Genomic DNA, 13,374 nt, shown 5'->3' with positions numbered 1-13,374 from the left:
TACTATTGTTTGATACCGAGGTGTTCAGCATAAAAGAGACAGAAACATAAAAGAAGTAAGTAAATACTCTGAACTTATTAAATTGGAATTGGAAATATTAATATGAGTTTGATTTTTAGATCTATCTATCTGGGGTGGCTGGGTGGCTCAGATAGTTAAGCATCAGCCTTCAGTTCAGGTCATGATCTCTGGGTCCTGGGATTGAGCCCTGTGTCAGTCTCCCTGCTTGGTGGAGAGTCTGCTTCTCCCTCTGCCTCTGCCTCTCCCCCTCCCCCACTCATGCTCTCTCTCTCTCTCTCGAGTAAATAAATAAAATCTTTTTTTAAAAAAATCTATCTATCAAAGGGTCAAAAATGTGCCACCCCAAAATGTGCCACTTTGGCATAAACATTATTTTGAGCTGAAAGCAATTAAGAAGAAGAAGATACAAGAAAAGCTCTCTACCTTCCCTTTAAAGCAAGACATACATTTACAAGGTGTCCCTTCTCTCCTTTTCTACCAAGAAGGGCAAAAGTTAATCCTGGAGACAATTTTAGACCCTTGTCACTGAAGAGGGCACTGACTTAAATCTGCATAACAAATTGTATTCTTGTTTACCATGCTTTTCTGGCAACTTCACCATAACTGGTCTCCCCCACACCTTTCTTTTGTCTTTAGCTGAAGATAGTATTTAAGCTGAAGTTCTAAGCCACCTCTGAGAGTTACTCATTTTTCCCTAGCCATCTCCCTTATATAGGAGGTGTACATGTTAATAAACTTCTCTTTGTTCTTCCCTTGTTAATCTGTCTTTTAAAGATTTTTTAATTTATTTGTCAGAGGGAGAGAGAGAGCGCACAAGCAGGGGGAGCAGCAGGTAGAGGGAGAAGCGAGCTCCCTGCTGAGCAAGGAGCCTGATGTGGGACTTGATCCCAAGATCCTGAGATCATGACCTGAGCCAAAGGCAGACGCTTAACCGACTGAGCCACCCAAGCATCCCTAATCTGTCTTTTATTACAGGAGGCTCAGCCAAGTACTCAGAGGGTAGAAGGAAAATTATTTTTTTCTCCCCCACATTATCTATCTATCTAGAGAGAGAGTTATATCTCTCAGCTCTAACCACTCAAAAGACCTAGAAGCAATCTTAAACCAGTGGCAATGAGCATGCCTTGCACCCAGATTCTCTGTTCTCAATACCATCTCTCATTAAATGGAAGCAAGGCTCCTTGGAGAAATAGCCAATTCCAAGTCAGAGGCAGGGAATACATGGTTAGGCTGGAATAAGTGTTTCCATATGCTGCATGCCTGATAAGGTAGAATTCAAGAATATTTCCTAGGGAAAGAAGCCAATAGCATATGTGCAGTTTATTGTATATCAATTATACCTCAATATGCTTTTTGTGGGTTTGTTTGTTTGTTTGTTTGTTTGTTTAATTAGAAGGAAGAAGAAGGAGAACTGTCTAACTCAAGAGTTCCTAAAGTGTGGTCTGAAAATCTTGGGGGACCCAAGATCCTTTCAGGGGATCTGAAAGGTCAAGGTATTTTCATACTACTACTAAGATGTCATTTGCCTTTTTCTACTACTTACATTTGCACTGATGGTACAAACCAAATGTGGGTAAAACTGCTGGCCACTTAGCACCAATCAAGGCAGTGTCACCAAACTGTACTGGTAGTCACCGTATTCTTTATTATCATACATTCACAGGAAAAAAATGATAGACAAATGATGGATAAAAATAAAATTATTTTATTAAAAAAATAAAAATAATTTTTTTAAAGATTTTATTTATTTATTTGAGAAAGAGAGCACAAGTTGGGGGAGGGGCAGAGGGAGAAGCAGACTCCCCACTAAGCAGGGAGCCCGATGTAGGGCTCAATCCCAGAATTCTGGGATCATGACCTGAGCCGAAGGCAGATGCTTAACTGACTGAGTCACCCAGGTGCCCCAAAAATAAAGCCACTTTTACTTAAAATCATTAATTGTATTAAATCTCAACCCTAATTATGCATCTTTTTAATATTCTATGTGACAAAATGGAAATCAAACATTTCTGTTGCATACCAAAGTAGCATAGTTGCCCCACGGGAAAGCACTTGTGTGATTGCTTGAGTTTGGAGATGAACTAGCAGCTTTTTACGGAACACCATTTTTACTTGAAAGAACTGACAGACATACTATGATTATTTTGACTTGGGTATTTGGCACATTTTTTCAAACATAAATGAAGTGAGCCTGTCACTTCAAGGAAAACAACTGACAGTGTTGGTTGCCAGTGATAAAATGTGAGCTTTGAAGGGAAAATTAGAATTTTGGAAAACTTGTATCTGCCACTGTGAGTTTAACAGCTTCTTGATACTTAAAGGTATTCTGATGAGATCAATGGTGAAAATAACTAATGTGATTCTTTTAATATTGTCTAATGGATTGTGTCAACATTCAAGAGATTTGCATAATTCAGTGGACCAGCATTTCCCACATGACCAATGCACGATGTGACAAAGTTACATATGGGCAAATGATCCATTCAAGGGAGCCTGGGTGGCTCAGTTGGTTAAGCAACTGCCTTTGGCTCGGGTCATGATCCTGGAGTCCCGGGATCAGGTCCCACATCGGGCTCCCTGCTCGTCAGGGAGTCTGCTTCTCCCTCTGACCCTCTTCCCTCTCGTGCTATCTCTCATTCTCTCTCTCTCTCAAATAAATAAATAAAATCTTTTAAAAAAATGATCCATTCAAACTGCCAAATAAACCAATAGATATGATAGGATTTCAGATTCTACACTGCAAATAAATCTTAAGAAATTACCACTTGTCAAGTTTTGGTGTGATATCAAAGAATAATATTTATGATTAGCTAAAAAGGCTACTAAAATACTCCTTCATTTTCCAAGTACTTCAACCAAAACTACCTGTGGCAACAGATTGAATGCAGAAGCAAATATGAGGATCCAGTGTCTTCTGTAAAGCCAGATAGTAAAGATACTTACAAAAATGTGAAACATCACTCTTCTCACTAAAGCTTTTTATTTTGAAAAATATAGCTATTTTCATAAAATACGTTTTATTTGCATTAACAAGTATAGGGTTTATTATTGTTATTTTTAAATGAATTAACGAATAGATTTTTTAAGTTTCTCTATTTTAATTTCTAATATTATAAATGTAGATAAATAGAAGCCCCAAAATAAAAGTTCAATAATTTTTTTAAGATTGTATTTATTTGACAGAGAGAGAGAGATAGCAAGAGCAGGAACACAAGCAGGGAGAGGGAGAAGCAGGCTTCCCGCTGAGCAGGGAGCCCAATGTGCGGCTCGATCCCAAGACCCTAGGATCATGACCTGAGCCCAAGGCAGACCCTTCATGACTGAGCTCCCCGGGTGCCCCAAAAGTTCAATAATTTTTAAGAGGAAAAATGGATCCTGAGACCAAAAAGTTTGAGAACTGCTGGTTTAGCTGAACAGAGAAAGTCATTTAGAATGTATCTGCTCTTTGTTGGGGGTGAGGGTGGTCCATGAGTGGCCTTTAGTAGTTATGTAAATACGTGAAGAATAGGCACCTGCTGCTCTGGGAGAAAAGACAAGAGGACCTTCTGTGGCCTGAAACAAGTTGTCTCTCAAAGCTTGGTACATAGAGGTGGTCACTGTAAATTTGCATGGGGACCAAGAAGCATCCTGGGAGGAAAGTGATGAAATTCTGACCCCTTCCCTGTAAGATTCAATGTCCCTGCAACCACTCTGAAGGCTTGAGAAGGGGTAGGATCAAAGAACATCAAAGGCTTCAAAGAGGAACACATATGATGGAGAATTGCGCACAGGCGAGCCAGGTCCCATATCAGGGCCTAGAAGGCCACAGAGGAGGAATAGCAATGGGGGCCAGGCCTTGACTAGAGTGATATAACAGAGCAGTTATCTAAGGGGCAGCAACCCTAACCCAGAGCCCAGGGGTGAGCCAATTCAATTCTCTAGCTGTTTCTCTACCTGATGCTCGACAGCAGAACTTCCCCCTTAGGACTGAATAAGCCCTTATTCTTCTTAGATGACTGGGTGGAGGAGGGGACAATGTCAAGAGATTCTGCAATTTATGCAAATATGAGGCCTCTACTGATTAATAAAGGGGATAGGAAAGGTTTGACATAACAAGCTGGCAGACCAGTTACGGTGGTGCTGGATGCTGTGCTAGGCAGCCATGAACAAGACACAATCCCTGGCCTCAGAGAGCCTCCAGCTGCCAGAAAAAAACAAGAACACCGGCTTTTAGGTTACACAGAAAGAGAGTCTCCATGAGGAATCAAGAGCAGAGTGCCATGGGAACAGATAGAGGAGTACTGGACTAAGTCTCAAAGGGGATGTAGGAACAGATTCCCAAACTGCATTAATCAGAACATTTATTGCTACTTGGTAAAACAACCCTCAAATGTCAGTGATTGAACACAATAAATATTTTTTGTTCAGCTGGGGCAGATTTCTTGGTGCTTTCCTCCAAAGTTGTCTCAGGGACCCAGGCAGCTTCCATGTTGTGATGACACAAACTTAGAGCTTCAAGACTGCCTCTGTGCCAGCCAGCTGGCATAAAGGGCGGGGGTTGGGTGGGGTGGGGACTGTGGTGTGTAAGGGAAAGGCACATCAAATACTTAACAACTTGCTTCTGGAAAACACACATAACTTTCATTTACATTCCATTAGCCAGGACTAGCCACATGGCCCCGCCTAGATGCAAGAGAGATGGGTCATGCAGTTTTCCTGGGCCCAAGAAAGAAAATGAGGGACGCCTGGGTGGCTCAGTCGTTAAGTGTCTGCCTTCGGCTCAGGTCATGATCCCAGGGTCCTGGGATCGAGCCCCGCATCGGGCTCCCTGCTCAGCGGGAAGCCTGCTTCTCCCTCTCCCACTCCCCCTGCTTGTGTTCCCTCTCTCGCTGTGTCTCTCTCTGTCAAATAAATAAATAAATAAAATCTTTAAAAAAAAAAAAAGAAAGAAAATGAAATGATTTGGTGAACACATAGCATTGTCTCTGCCACACAGAAGAGGCAATTTCTAAATTAAAGGATGAGGGGAGTGAACAGAGATGAAAGCAGAGAAGAGGAGTGGTCCAGATAGAGAGCACTGCACATTAAAAACCCCAGAGGTGGGGGCGCCTGGGTGGCTCAGTCAGTTAAACATCCAACTGTTGTCTCAGCTCAGGTCTTGATCTCAGAGTTGTGAGTTCCAGCCCTGAGTTGGGCTCCATGCTGGGTGTGGAGCCTACTTAAAAATAATAATAATAATAATAAACAAAAAGTAAAAGTCCCAGAGGTGAAAAATCTTGGTGTGAAGTGGCTGGAATGAAAAATGTCTGGGAATGGGGCACCTGGGTGGCTCAGTCAGTTAAGCGCCTGCCTTCGGCTCAGGTCATGGTCCCAGGCTCCTGGGATAGAGCCCCGCACCAGGCTCCCTGCTTGGCGGGAGGCCTGCTTCTCCCTCTCCCTCTGCAGCTCCCCCTGCTTGTGCACTCTCTCTCTCTCTCTCTCTTTCATAAATAAATAAATAAAATTTTTAAAAAAGAATTAAAAAAAAAAAAGAAAAATGTCTGGGGAAGTCATAATAAGCCATGAGGTTGAAAAGGTAAACAAGGTCTTATAAAGAATTTGTGCATCATGTAAATTAAAGTGGACTTTTATCCTGACAGCAGTGGGAAGCCACTGACAGGTTTTAAACAAGGGAGTCACGTGATCATACCTGTGCTTCTGAAAGCTCATTTTGGCGGCAGCACAGAGAACAGACTGGGAGGAGGTAAGACCAAAGGCAGGAAAGTCAGTTTGGAAGTCGTTGCAGTAATCTGGAAGAGAAGCTCTGATGCAGGGTTGTTGCGATGGGTACCAAGAAAAGCAGCTGGATTTTAGAAAGACTTGGAGTAGTAATTGAGCATATCGGATGAATATTTGATGATTGTTTGAATAAGGGGTGGGGGGATGAGGGGTGAAAAACAGGGCAAGTATAGTGCCATTCACTGAGACAATTTAAGGGAAAAAAAGAGCTATTTTAAGGGGAAATATGATATGCTTGTGCAACAGTCAGGGAAAGCCAGAAGGTATTTGAAAAGCTGAGCCTAAAGACAGATCTTAACTGGAGATGAAAGTTGTGATAGTCATCAATACAGAGATGGTGCTTGAAACTCTAACTGTGGATTATCCAGGGAGAGTGTGAAAAGCCGATCTAGAAGCAGTGATGTGCTGCTATTAAAGTGTCTCCCAATCAGCTCTCTAGCAAGAGAAGCTATGATAGGAGCATTTGCTGATGTCTGTGGTGTAAATACTCCCACTGTGGTCAATTTCACACTACCAACTTGTCATCATCACTGAACGTGGAACTATGAAGAGATGCACCCAGTTCGTTCTTGAGAGCCTGCTCCAGTCCCCCACTGAGTAGTAGATAGCCCTACATATAACCCTAACACAAATATTTAATGGATGGACAGAACAAAAGAAATACCAAAAGAATAATCCATCCTAAGAACCGAGAAAGAAAGAACATGAAGGAGGAAATGGTTGACAATTCATACTCCCCTCCCCCGACCCTCCAAATTAAGTATGATAAAAACCAAAAAGTGTCCATTGGGTTTAGCGCCAAGGAGGTCATTAGTATTCTTCATAAGATCAGTTTTAATGGAGACGGATGACAGTGGACCTAGAGGTTAATGTGAATCGAGTGTTGGAAACCACAGCTATAGATAATTCTTAGACGCCAGGAATAGTAGGCTGGATTCTGTTTTCCAGCAGAAAATAGAGTCGGATCAATCACTCAAAACCACGATGGCACTATCCTTCACCCGCCTCGTTGCACCTCCCACACACACATAAATGCCTACATCTCTGTACCTCTGTACCTCTCTCAACAAACCCCTATAAAGTGGTACCATCTCCCCAGGAGGCATGGAAAAATGCATGTGGTGTGTGGTGGGTTGGGCTCTTACCAACCTGTTAAGTACGGTTCCCAGAATCCCCTTCTCTGTGCGTTCTGAGTTAGATCTGGCCAGAAGAGGCACTTGAGGGAAATTTGCAAGGCAGACATGAGGCAACAGCAATTATCTTCAGGTGGTCTCAAGTCGGATGAGGCGAAGGACAGGCTCTGGGGTGTCTGGCAGGCCCCAGCTTGTCATCGTGCTCCTTCCCTCTGCATGAGATCATCTCCTCAACTGTGGGCCCTGAGACCAACAGCAGCCCAGGGACACTCCCAGACCGATGTGATGTGCGGTTGCAGACTCACAGAGACAACAGCTTCTAAACACCTGTCTGTGGGCTCTCCCTTTGTGGTCCCATTTCAGGGCCTGAGCAGTGGTTGGCCTCTCAGATTCCTCTGCAGCTCCCACGTGTCTAACTGCAGGCAGACTGGATAATGACTCTTTTGATCCCTCAGCTCCCTCCCAGACTTCCACGTCCCTGGTTTCTCACACTTGTGTAATGTCACAAATTCCTAATGCCTTCTCTCCATCATGTTTTGGACAGCTCTGCTTCCCCGACTGAACCCTCACTGATACCATTACTGGTAGCATGAGTGAAGGGCAGCCAGAACAAAACCCACCAGACGTGCATCTGGTTTGGGGATGGGCAATGGGAAGAAGCTGGAAGAGCAGGAGGAAACTGTGAGCTCAGGCTGGAAAAACATTGAAGGAATCATTGGTGTAGATTGGAAAAGTAGTGGAAAAGTGCAAGGATGATTTGTGTTATGCAGCAATAAAAGCACTAGCAAGACTGTCACCTGTGGAAACACGAAAGACAGAAAATGCAGCTAATAAACTTCTGGATCTAGCTATAGTGATTTCTAAGCCGAATGTTGGGAAGTCCCAGCTGGTTAATTGGCGCTGCACGTGATAAAGTGCTTCCAGAGGGAGGAGAGCAAAAGAAGGAACCAGAGTCCGCAAGAGGAATTTAGAAGAAACAGAAAATCCAGGAATCGCTTATGTTGGAAAACAAATCTGTTTTACATCTCTAGCTGATCCAAGCAGCAATGGATTCTCAGAGTAAGAAACGGCCTCAGGGTACAGATCAAATTGAGGGTTTGGCTCTATGACCCTTGGCTAAAACCTCAGAAACACTCACAGTGGTACCTGGTAGACACTCTTCGTTAGACAAAAGGGCTTCCAGGAATCCTAAGGACATGGTCCCAAAGAGGCCTAATTTCAAAATAGCTATGAACAAGTCTAAAGGATGGGCCTGTCTCGAAAAGAATTGTGGATATGACTTTTATCTCACAGAGTAGACTATAAATCTGACCTGTAGAAAGCCTACGACATTTTTTAAGGGTCTTCTATCAGCTCAGACTGAAAGAGACTGAGATTGTCCAAATTCCAAGTAACCCTCTAAGTCTCCAAGTCCCTGCTCAGCTACAAACACAAGCTATTTTTTTTTTAAGATTTTATTCATCAGAGACAGAGAGAGAGAGAGCGCGCGCACGAGAGGGGAGGGCAGCAGAGGGAGAGGGAGAAGCAGGCTCCCCGCTGAGCAAGGAGCCTGATGAGGGGTTTGATCCCAGGACACTGAGATCATGACCTGAGCTGAAGGCAGACGCTTAACCTACTGAGCCACTCAGGCACCCCAAACACAAGGCATTTTTATGAAAACTAGGATATTTCAGAAAGTAGAGCCAAAATCCCTGAGAATGGAATGAAAAGCCTCAAAGAACAGTGAATTAGCAATACTCCTCAGAGCAGGCCCCAATTAAGGAACATTCCCTATCCCCACAGTAAGGGGATCTGGCAATACGTGCCTACTTGGGTTTCAGAAGTGCTATGGACCAGGGGCACCTGGCTGGCTCAGTCAGTACAGTATGCAACTCTTGACCTCAGGGTTGTGAGTTTGAGCCCCCACATTGAGTGTAGAGATTACTTAAAAAAAAAAAAGAAAGAAAAATGCTATGAACCAATGATTGCTATGTACCTCCTACATTTCCTCTTTACTGTTGCTGTACTACCTCTTTTTGAACAGAAGTGCTCATCAGGTGGCTGGGGAGCAGATAACATGCCTTTTTAACTCACAGATCCTTGGATTAAGAATAGCCATATGCAGCAGTTCTTCAAAAAATTAAAAATAGAATTACCATATGATCCAGCCATTCCACTTCTGGGTATAAAAAGAATTAAAAGCACTGACACAAAGAACTATTTGCCCTCCCATATCCATAGCAGCATTATTCACAACAGCCAAAATGTGGCAGCAACTCAGATGTTTATCAACAGAACAATGGGGGCTCTTGGGTGGCTCAGTCAGTTAAGCGTCTGACTTTGGCCCTAGGGTCCTGGGATTGAGTTCCGCATCGGGCTCCCTGCTCAGTGGGGAGTCTGTTTCTCTCTCTCTCTGTCTGCCCCTCCCCCCCACCTGTGGTCTCTTTGTATCTCTTTCTCTAATAAATAAATAAAATCTTAAAAAAAAAAAAAAAACAGAAGATGGGGCGCCTGGGTGGCTCAGTTGTTAAGCGTCTGCCTTCAGCTCAGGTCATGATCCCAAGGTCCTGGGATGGAGCCCCGCATTGGACTCCCTGCTCGGCGGGAAGCCTGCTCCTCCCTCTCCCACTCCCCCCGCTTGTGTTCCCTCTCCCGCTGTGTCTCTCTCTGTCAAATAAATAAATAATCTTTAAAAAAAAAAAAAACAGAAGAATGGGTAAATAAAATGAGGTATATACATACAATGAAATACAACAGGAAGATGCTGAATTTGATAGCACCTGTACTAAAACTGGAATAAGGGCAAACTGGGTGGCTCAGTTGACTGGGCATCTGACTCTTGATTTTGGCTCCAGTGGTGATCTCAGGGTCATGGGTTGAGCCCTGTCAGTCTCTAAGCTCAGTGGGGGGGTCTGCTTGAGATTCTCTCTCTCCTTCTCCCTCGGCTCCTGCCTCTCTCTCTCTCTCTCAAATATATAAATAAATCTTTAGGGACACCTGGGTGGCTCAGTCAGTTAAGCGTCTAACTTTGGCTCAGGTCATGATCTCAGGGTCCCAGAATGGAGCCCCAAGTCTGGCTCCATGCTCAGTGGGGAGTCTGCTTCTCCCTCTCCCCCACCCCACTTCCGTGTGAGCTCGCACTCCCTCTCAAATAAATAAATTAAATCTTTACAAATAAATCTTTAAAAAAAATAAAATTGGAATAATACAGAGAAGATTAGCAGGGACCCTGTGCAAGGATAACACACAAATTTGTGAAGCATTCCATATTTTTTTTGTAACATTGTGTATCAGCTATACTCAAATTGAAATTAAATAAATAAGTAGGAAGAAAATTCTGATACATGCTTCAACATGGATGAAACTTGAAGATGGGGCACCTGGGTGGCCCAGTCATTTGAACGTCTGTCTTTGGGTCATGATCCCAGGGTCCTGGAATCGAGTCCCGAGACGGGTTCCCTGCTCATTGGAGAGTCTTCCTCCCTCTCCCTCTGTCCACCCCCACTCGTGCTCTCTCTCTCACTCACACTCTGTCTCTCAAATAAATAAATAAAATCTTTTAAAATAAAAAATAAAGGGGCGCCTGGGTGGCTCAGATGGTTAAGCATCTGCCTTCAGCTCAGGTCATGGTCTCAAGGTCCTGGGATTGAGTCCCACATCAGGCTCCCTGCTCTGCGGGGAGTCTGCTTCTCCCTCTCCCTCTGCCTCTCCCCCTGCTTGTGCTCTCTCTCTCTCTCTAATGAATAAATAAAATCTTTAAAAATTTTTTTAAATTAAAATTAAGGAAAAAGAAACTTGAAGACATTATGCTAAATGAAATAAACCAGTCACAAAAGGATAAATACTGTAGGATTCCACTTGTGTGAAGGGTAGTCAAATAGGTAGAGACAGAAAATAAAATGGTGGTTGCCAGGGGGTTACCAAAGGGCTAGGGGGAGGGAGATAGGAAGCTATTGTTTAATGGGTACAGAGTTGTTAGGGTTTGGGGTTTTTTTTAAAGATTTTATTGTTTTCAAGTAATCTCTTTTTAAGTAATCTCCATCATGGAGCTCAAACCACAATCCCAAGATCAAGCATTGTTTGCTCTACCAACTGAGCCAGCCAATCAGTGCCCCAGGCATGGAGTTTTAGTTTTCCAAGATGAAAAAAGTTCTGGAGATGGATGGTTGTGATGATGGTACAACAATGTGAATGTACTTAATACCACTGAACTATACACCTAAAAATGGTTAAAATGGTAAACTTCATGTGATGTAAAACCACAGTTAGAAAAAAGAAAAAGAATAGCTTCACCCAATACTGCACCCTTAGCCACATTCAGATCTGGTGCAGATCAAAAGATAGTGAACTTAAATCTGATGCAATAATTGGCACAAGAGTTTTGAGGGTCTTGGAGTATGGATAAGCATATTTCACACATGGGAGGAAAGTGAATAATCTGTAGCCAGAGCAGGACTTTGATAAACTGCAAAAATGAAAAATGGCCAAAAATTCTTCTCATTGCTGGGTGTATGTCCCTGTACTATGTGACTGCAGTTCCACCCATTAAGAGTCAGAGTCCATTTTTCTACCTTTTAAATTTAAGCTTGGGGGGCACCTGGGTGGCTCAGTTGGTTAAGTGACTGCCTTCGGCTCGGGTCATGATCCTGGAGTCCCGGGATCGAGTCCCGCATCAGGCTCCCTGCTCAGCGAGGGGCCTGCTTCTCCCTCTGACCCTCCCCGCTCTCATGTACTCTCTCTCTTTCCCTCATTATCACTCTCTCAAAATAAATAAATAAATCTTTTAAATAAATAAATAAATAAATAAATAAATAAATCTAAGCTTGGGGGTGCCTGGGTGGCTCAGTCATTAAGCGTCTGCCTTCGGCTCAGGTCATGATCTCAGGGTCCTGGGATCGAGCCCTGCGTTGGGCTCTCTGCTCCGCGGGAGGCCTGCTTCTCTCTCTTCCACTCCCCCTGCTTGTGTTCCCTCTCTCACTGTCTCTCTCTCTCTGTGTCAAATAAATAAATAAAATCTTTTAAAAAAATAAAAATAAATAAATCTAAGCTTGGCCATGTGGCTTACTTTGGCCATCAGGACGTTAGCACTGATGAATTAAGCAGAGGCTTGAAAAATGCTTATGTATTGGGGCTTGCCTTCCCTTGCTGCTGATAGTGCTGTAACCACAAAGAAGGTCATGTTAGACCCCTAGAAGATGAGAAACCCTGGGGAGAGCCCCAGCCATCCCAACTGTTTCAGCTGAGGCTTGGGAAATGTGAGGGAGACTACTCTGGACTATTCAATCTGGCTCAGACTAGAACACCCATAGCCCAACTCAGTACCTCATGATAAACAATAAACGCTTTTTGTTTTAAGCCACTAAGTTTTGGATGATTTGTTACTTAGCAAAAGCTAACCCATACAGGATGGTTTTAGAGTTGTCATAATGACTGGGGAAATTCTATTGGCATTTATTGGTGGGGGCCAGGTTTGTTAAATGTCCAGCAATGCACACATGCAGTCCTGCACAATGAAGAATTATTCCACCCAACTGACCCCCAACTGAAGAACACTGGAACCATGCCTAAGCTTGTCACACCACTTGGAAGAGAGAATTAAAAGAAACTGATAATTATGGAAAGCCTTATCTGTATGAGACATTATACATGCACTACTTAATTGATTCTACACAATAACCTCCTACAGTTGTCCCCACTTAACAGATAAGAAAACTGAGACTCAGAGGGGTTACTTGGTTGTCTCATGTCACAGAGCTAATAGGAAGCAGCACCAGGACTTAAACTCACATAGGTCAAAGGTCAGCTCAGAGAGGACTTCCCTGACCACCTACTCCAAGGTGCCCTCCACACTTACCACCATCACTTGTTATTACATTATTCTTTTATTTCTTTTGTAGCACTCCTCTCTATTATCAGAGTGTTTGTTTACTTATTGTCATAAGCCCCCTACCAGAATAACTCCCATAGAAGCAGAGGCTTTGTGGGATTTACCCACCACTGCATCTCCAGCGTCTTCTCTCTCAAGAGAGAGAGGAAAGACACTCAGCAAGTTAGTGCTGAGTGAATGGAGTGAATGAATGGCTTCCTATTAAATCCAGATGCCTAGGCCTCGGGCAGGCTGGTTTCTCTCAGCTTCTGTTGCTGTTGGTGTCAACTCTATTGTCCTCTCCACTGGCTCTGATTCATGTGGCCCAGTCTGAGATTTCCGCCATGATGAAAGCAGCTTCAGAAATCCTCTAATACAACCTCTTCATTCTCCAAATAGAAAAAAGAGGTTCATTGATGTCTCCTCAGGGATAGCCCTGCCCAAGCCACACCGTGGTCCCAACACCTTTGTCATGTTCCTGCACCTGTGCACTTAACCTTCACATGTACAGAACAAGCCTGCTTCACTGGGTTGCTCTGCAGATGATATAAAATAATGTGATTTTCTTATATCTCACCAACTTCAAAGATGACAATCAAATGTCACAATGACAATCGC

At 43.4% G+C, this 13,374-nt stretch overlaps 1 non-coding gene across 1 annotated transcript; it reads left to right on the top strand.

Moving 5' to 3' along the window:
- The first annotated feature begins 10,058 nt into the window (after positions 1-10,058).
- On the top strand, positions 10,059-10,164 carry LOC112839110 (U6 spliceosomal RNA). Its single transcript, XR_003212141.1, has one exon. It is a non-coding gene; the product is annotated as a U6 spliceosomal RNA (small nuclear RNA).
- The last annotated feature ends 3,210 nt before the right edge of the window (positions 10,165-13,374 follow it).

This window comes from Callorhinus ursinus, unplaced genomic scaffold (genome assembly GCF_003265705.2).
Source record: "Callorhinus ursinus isolate GAN/ISIS: 27379988/994484 unplaced genomic scaffold, GSC_fseal_2.0 scaffold63, whole genome shotgun sequence".
NCBI lineage: Eukaryota > Metazoa > Chordata > Mammalia > Carnivora > Otariidae > Callorhinus > Callorhinus ursinus.
This window is presented reverse-complemented; position numbering and strand designations above follow the sequence as displayed.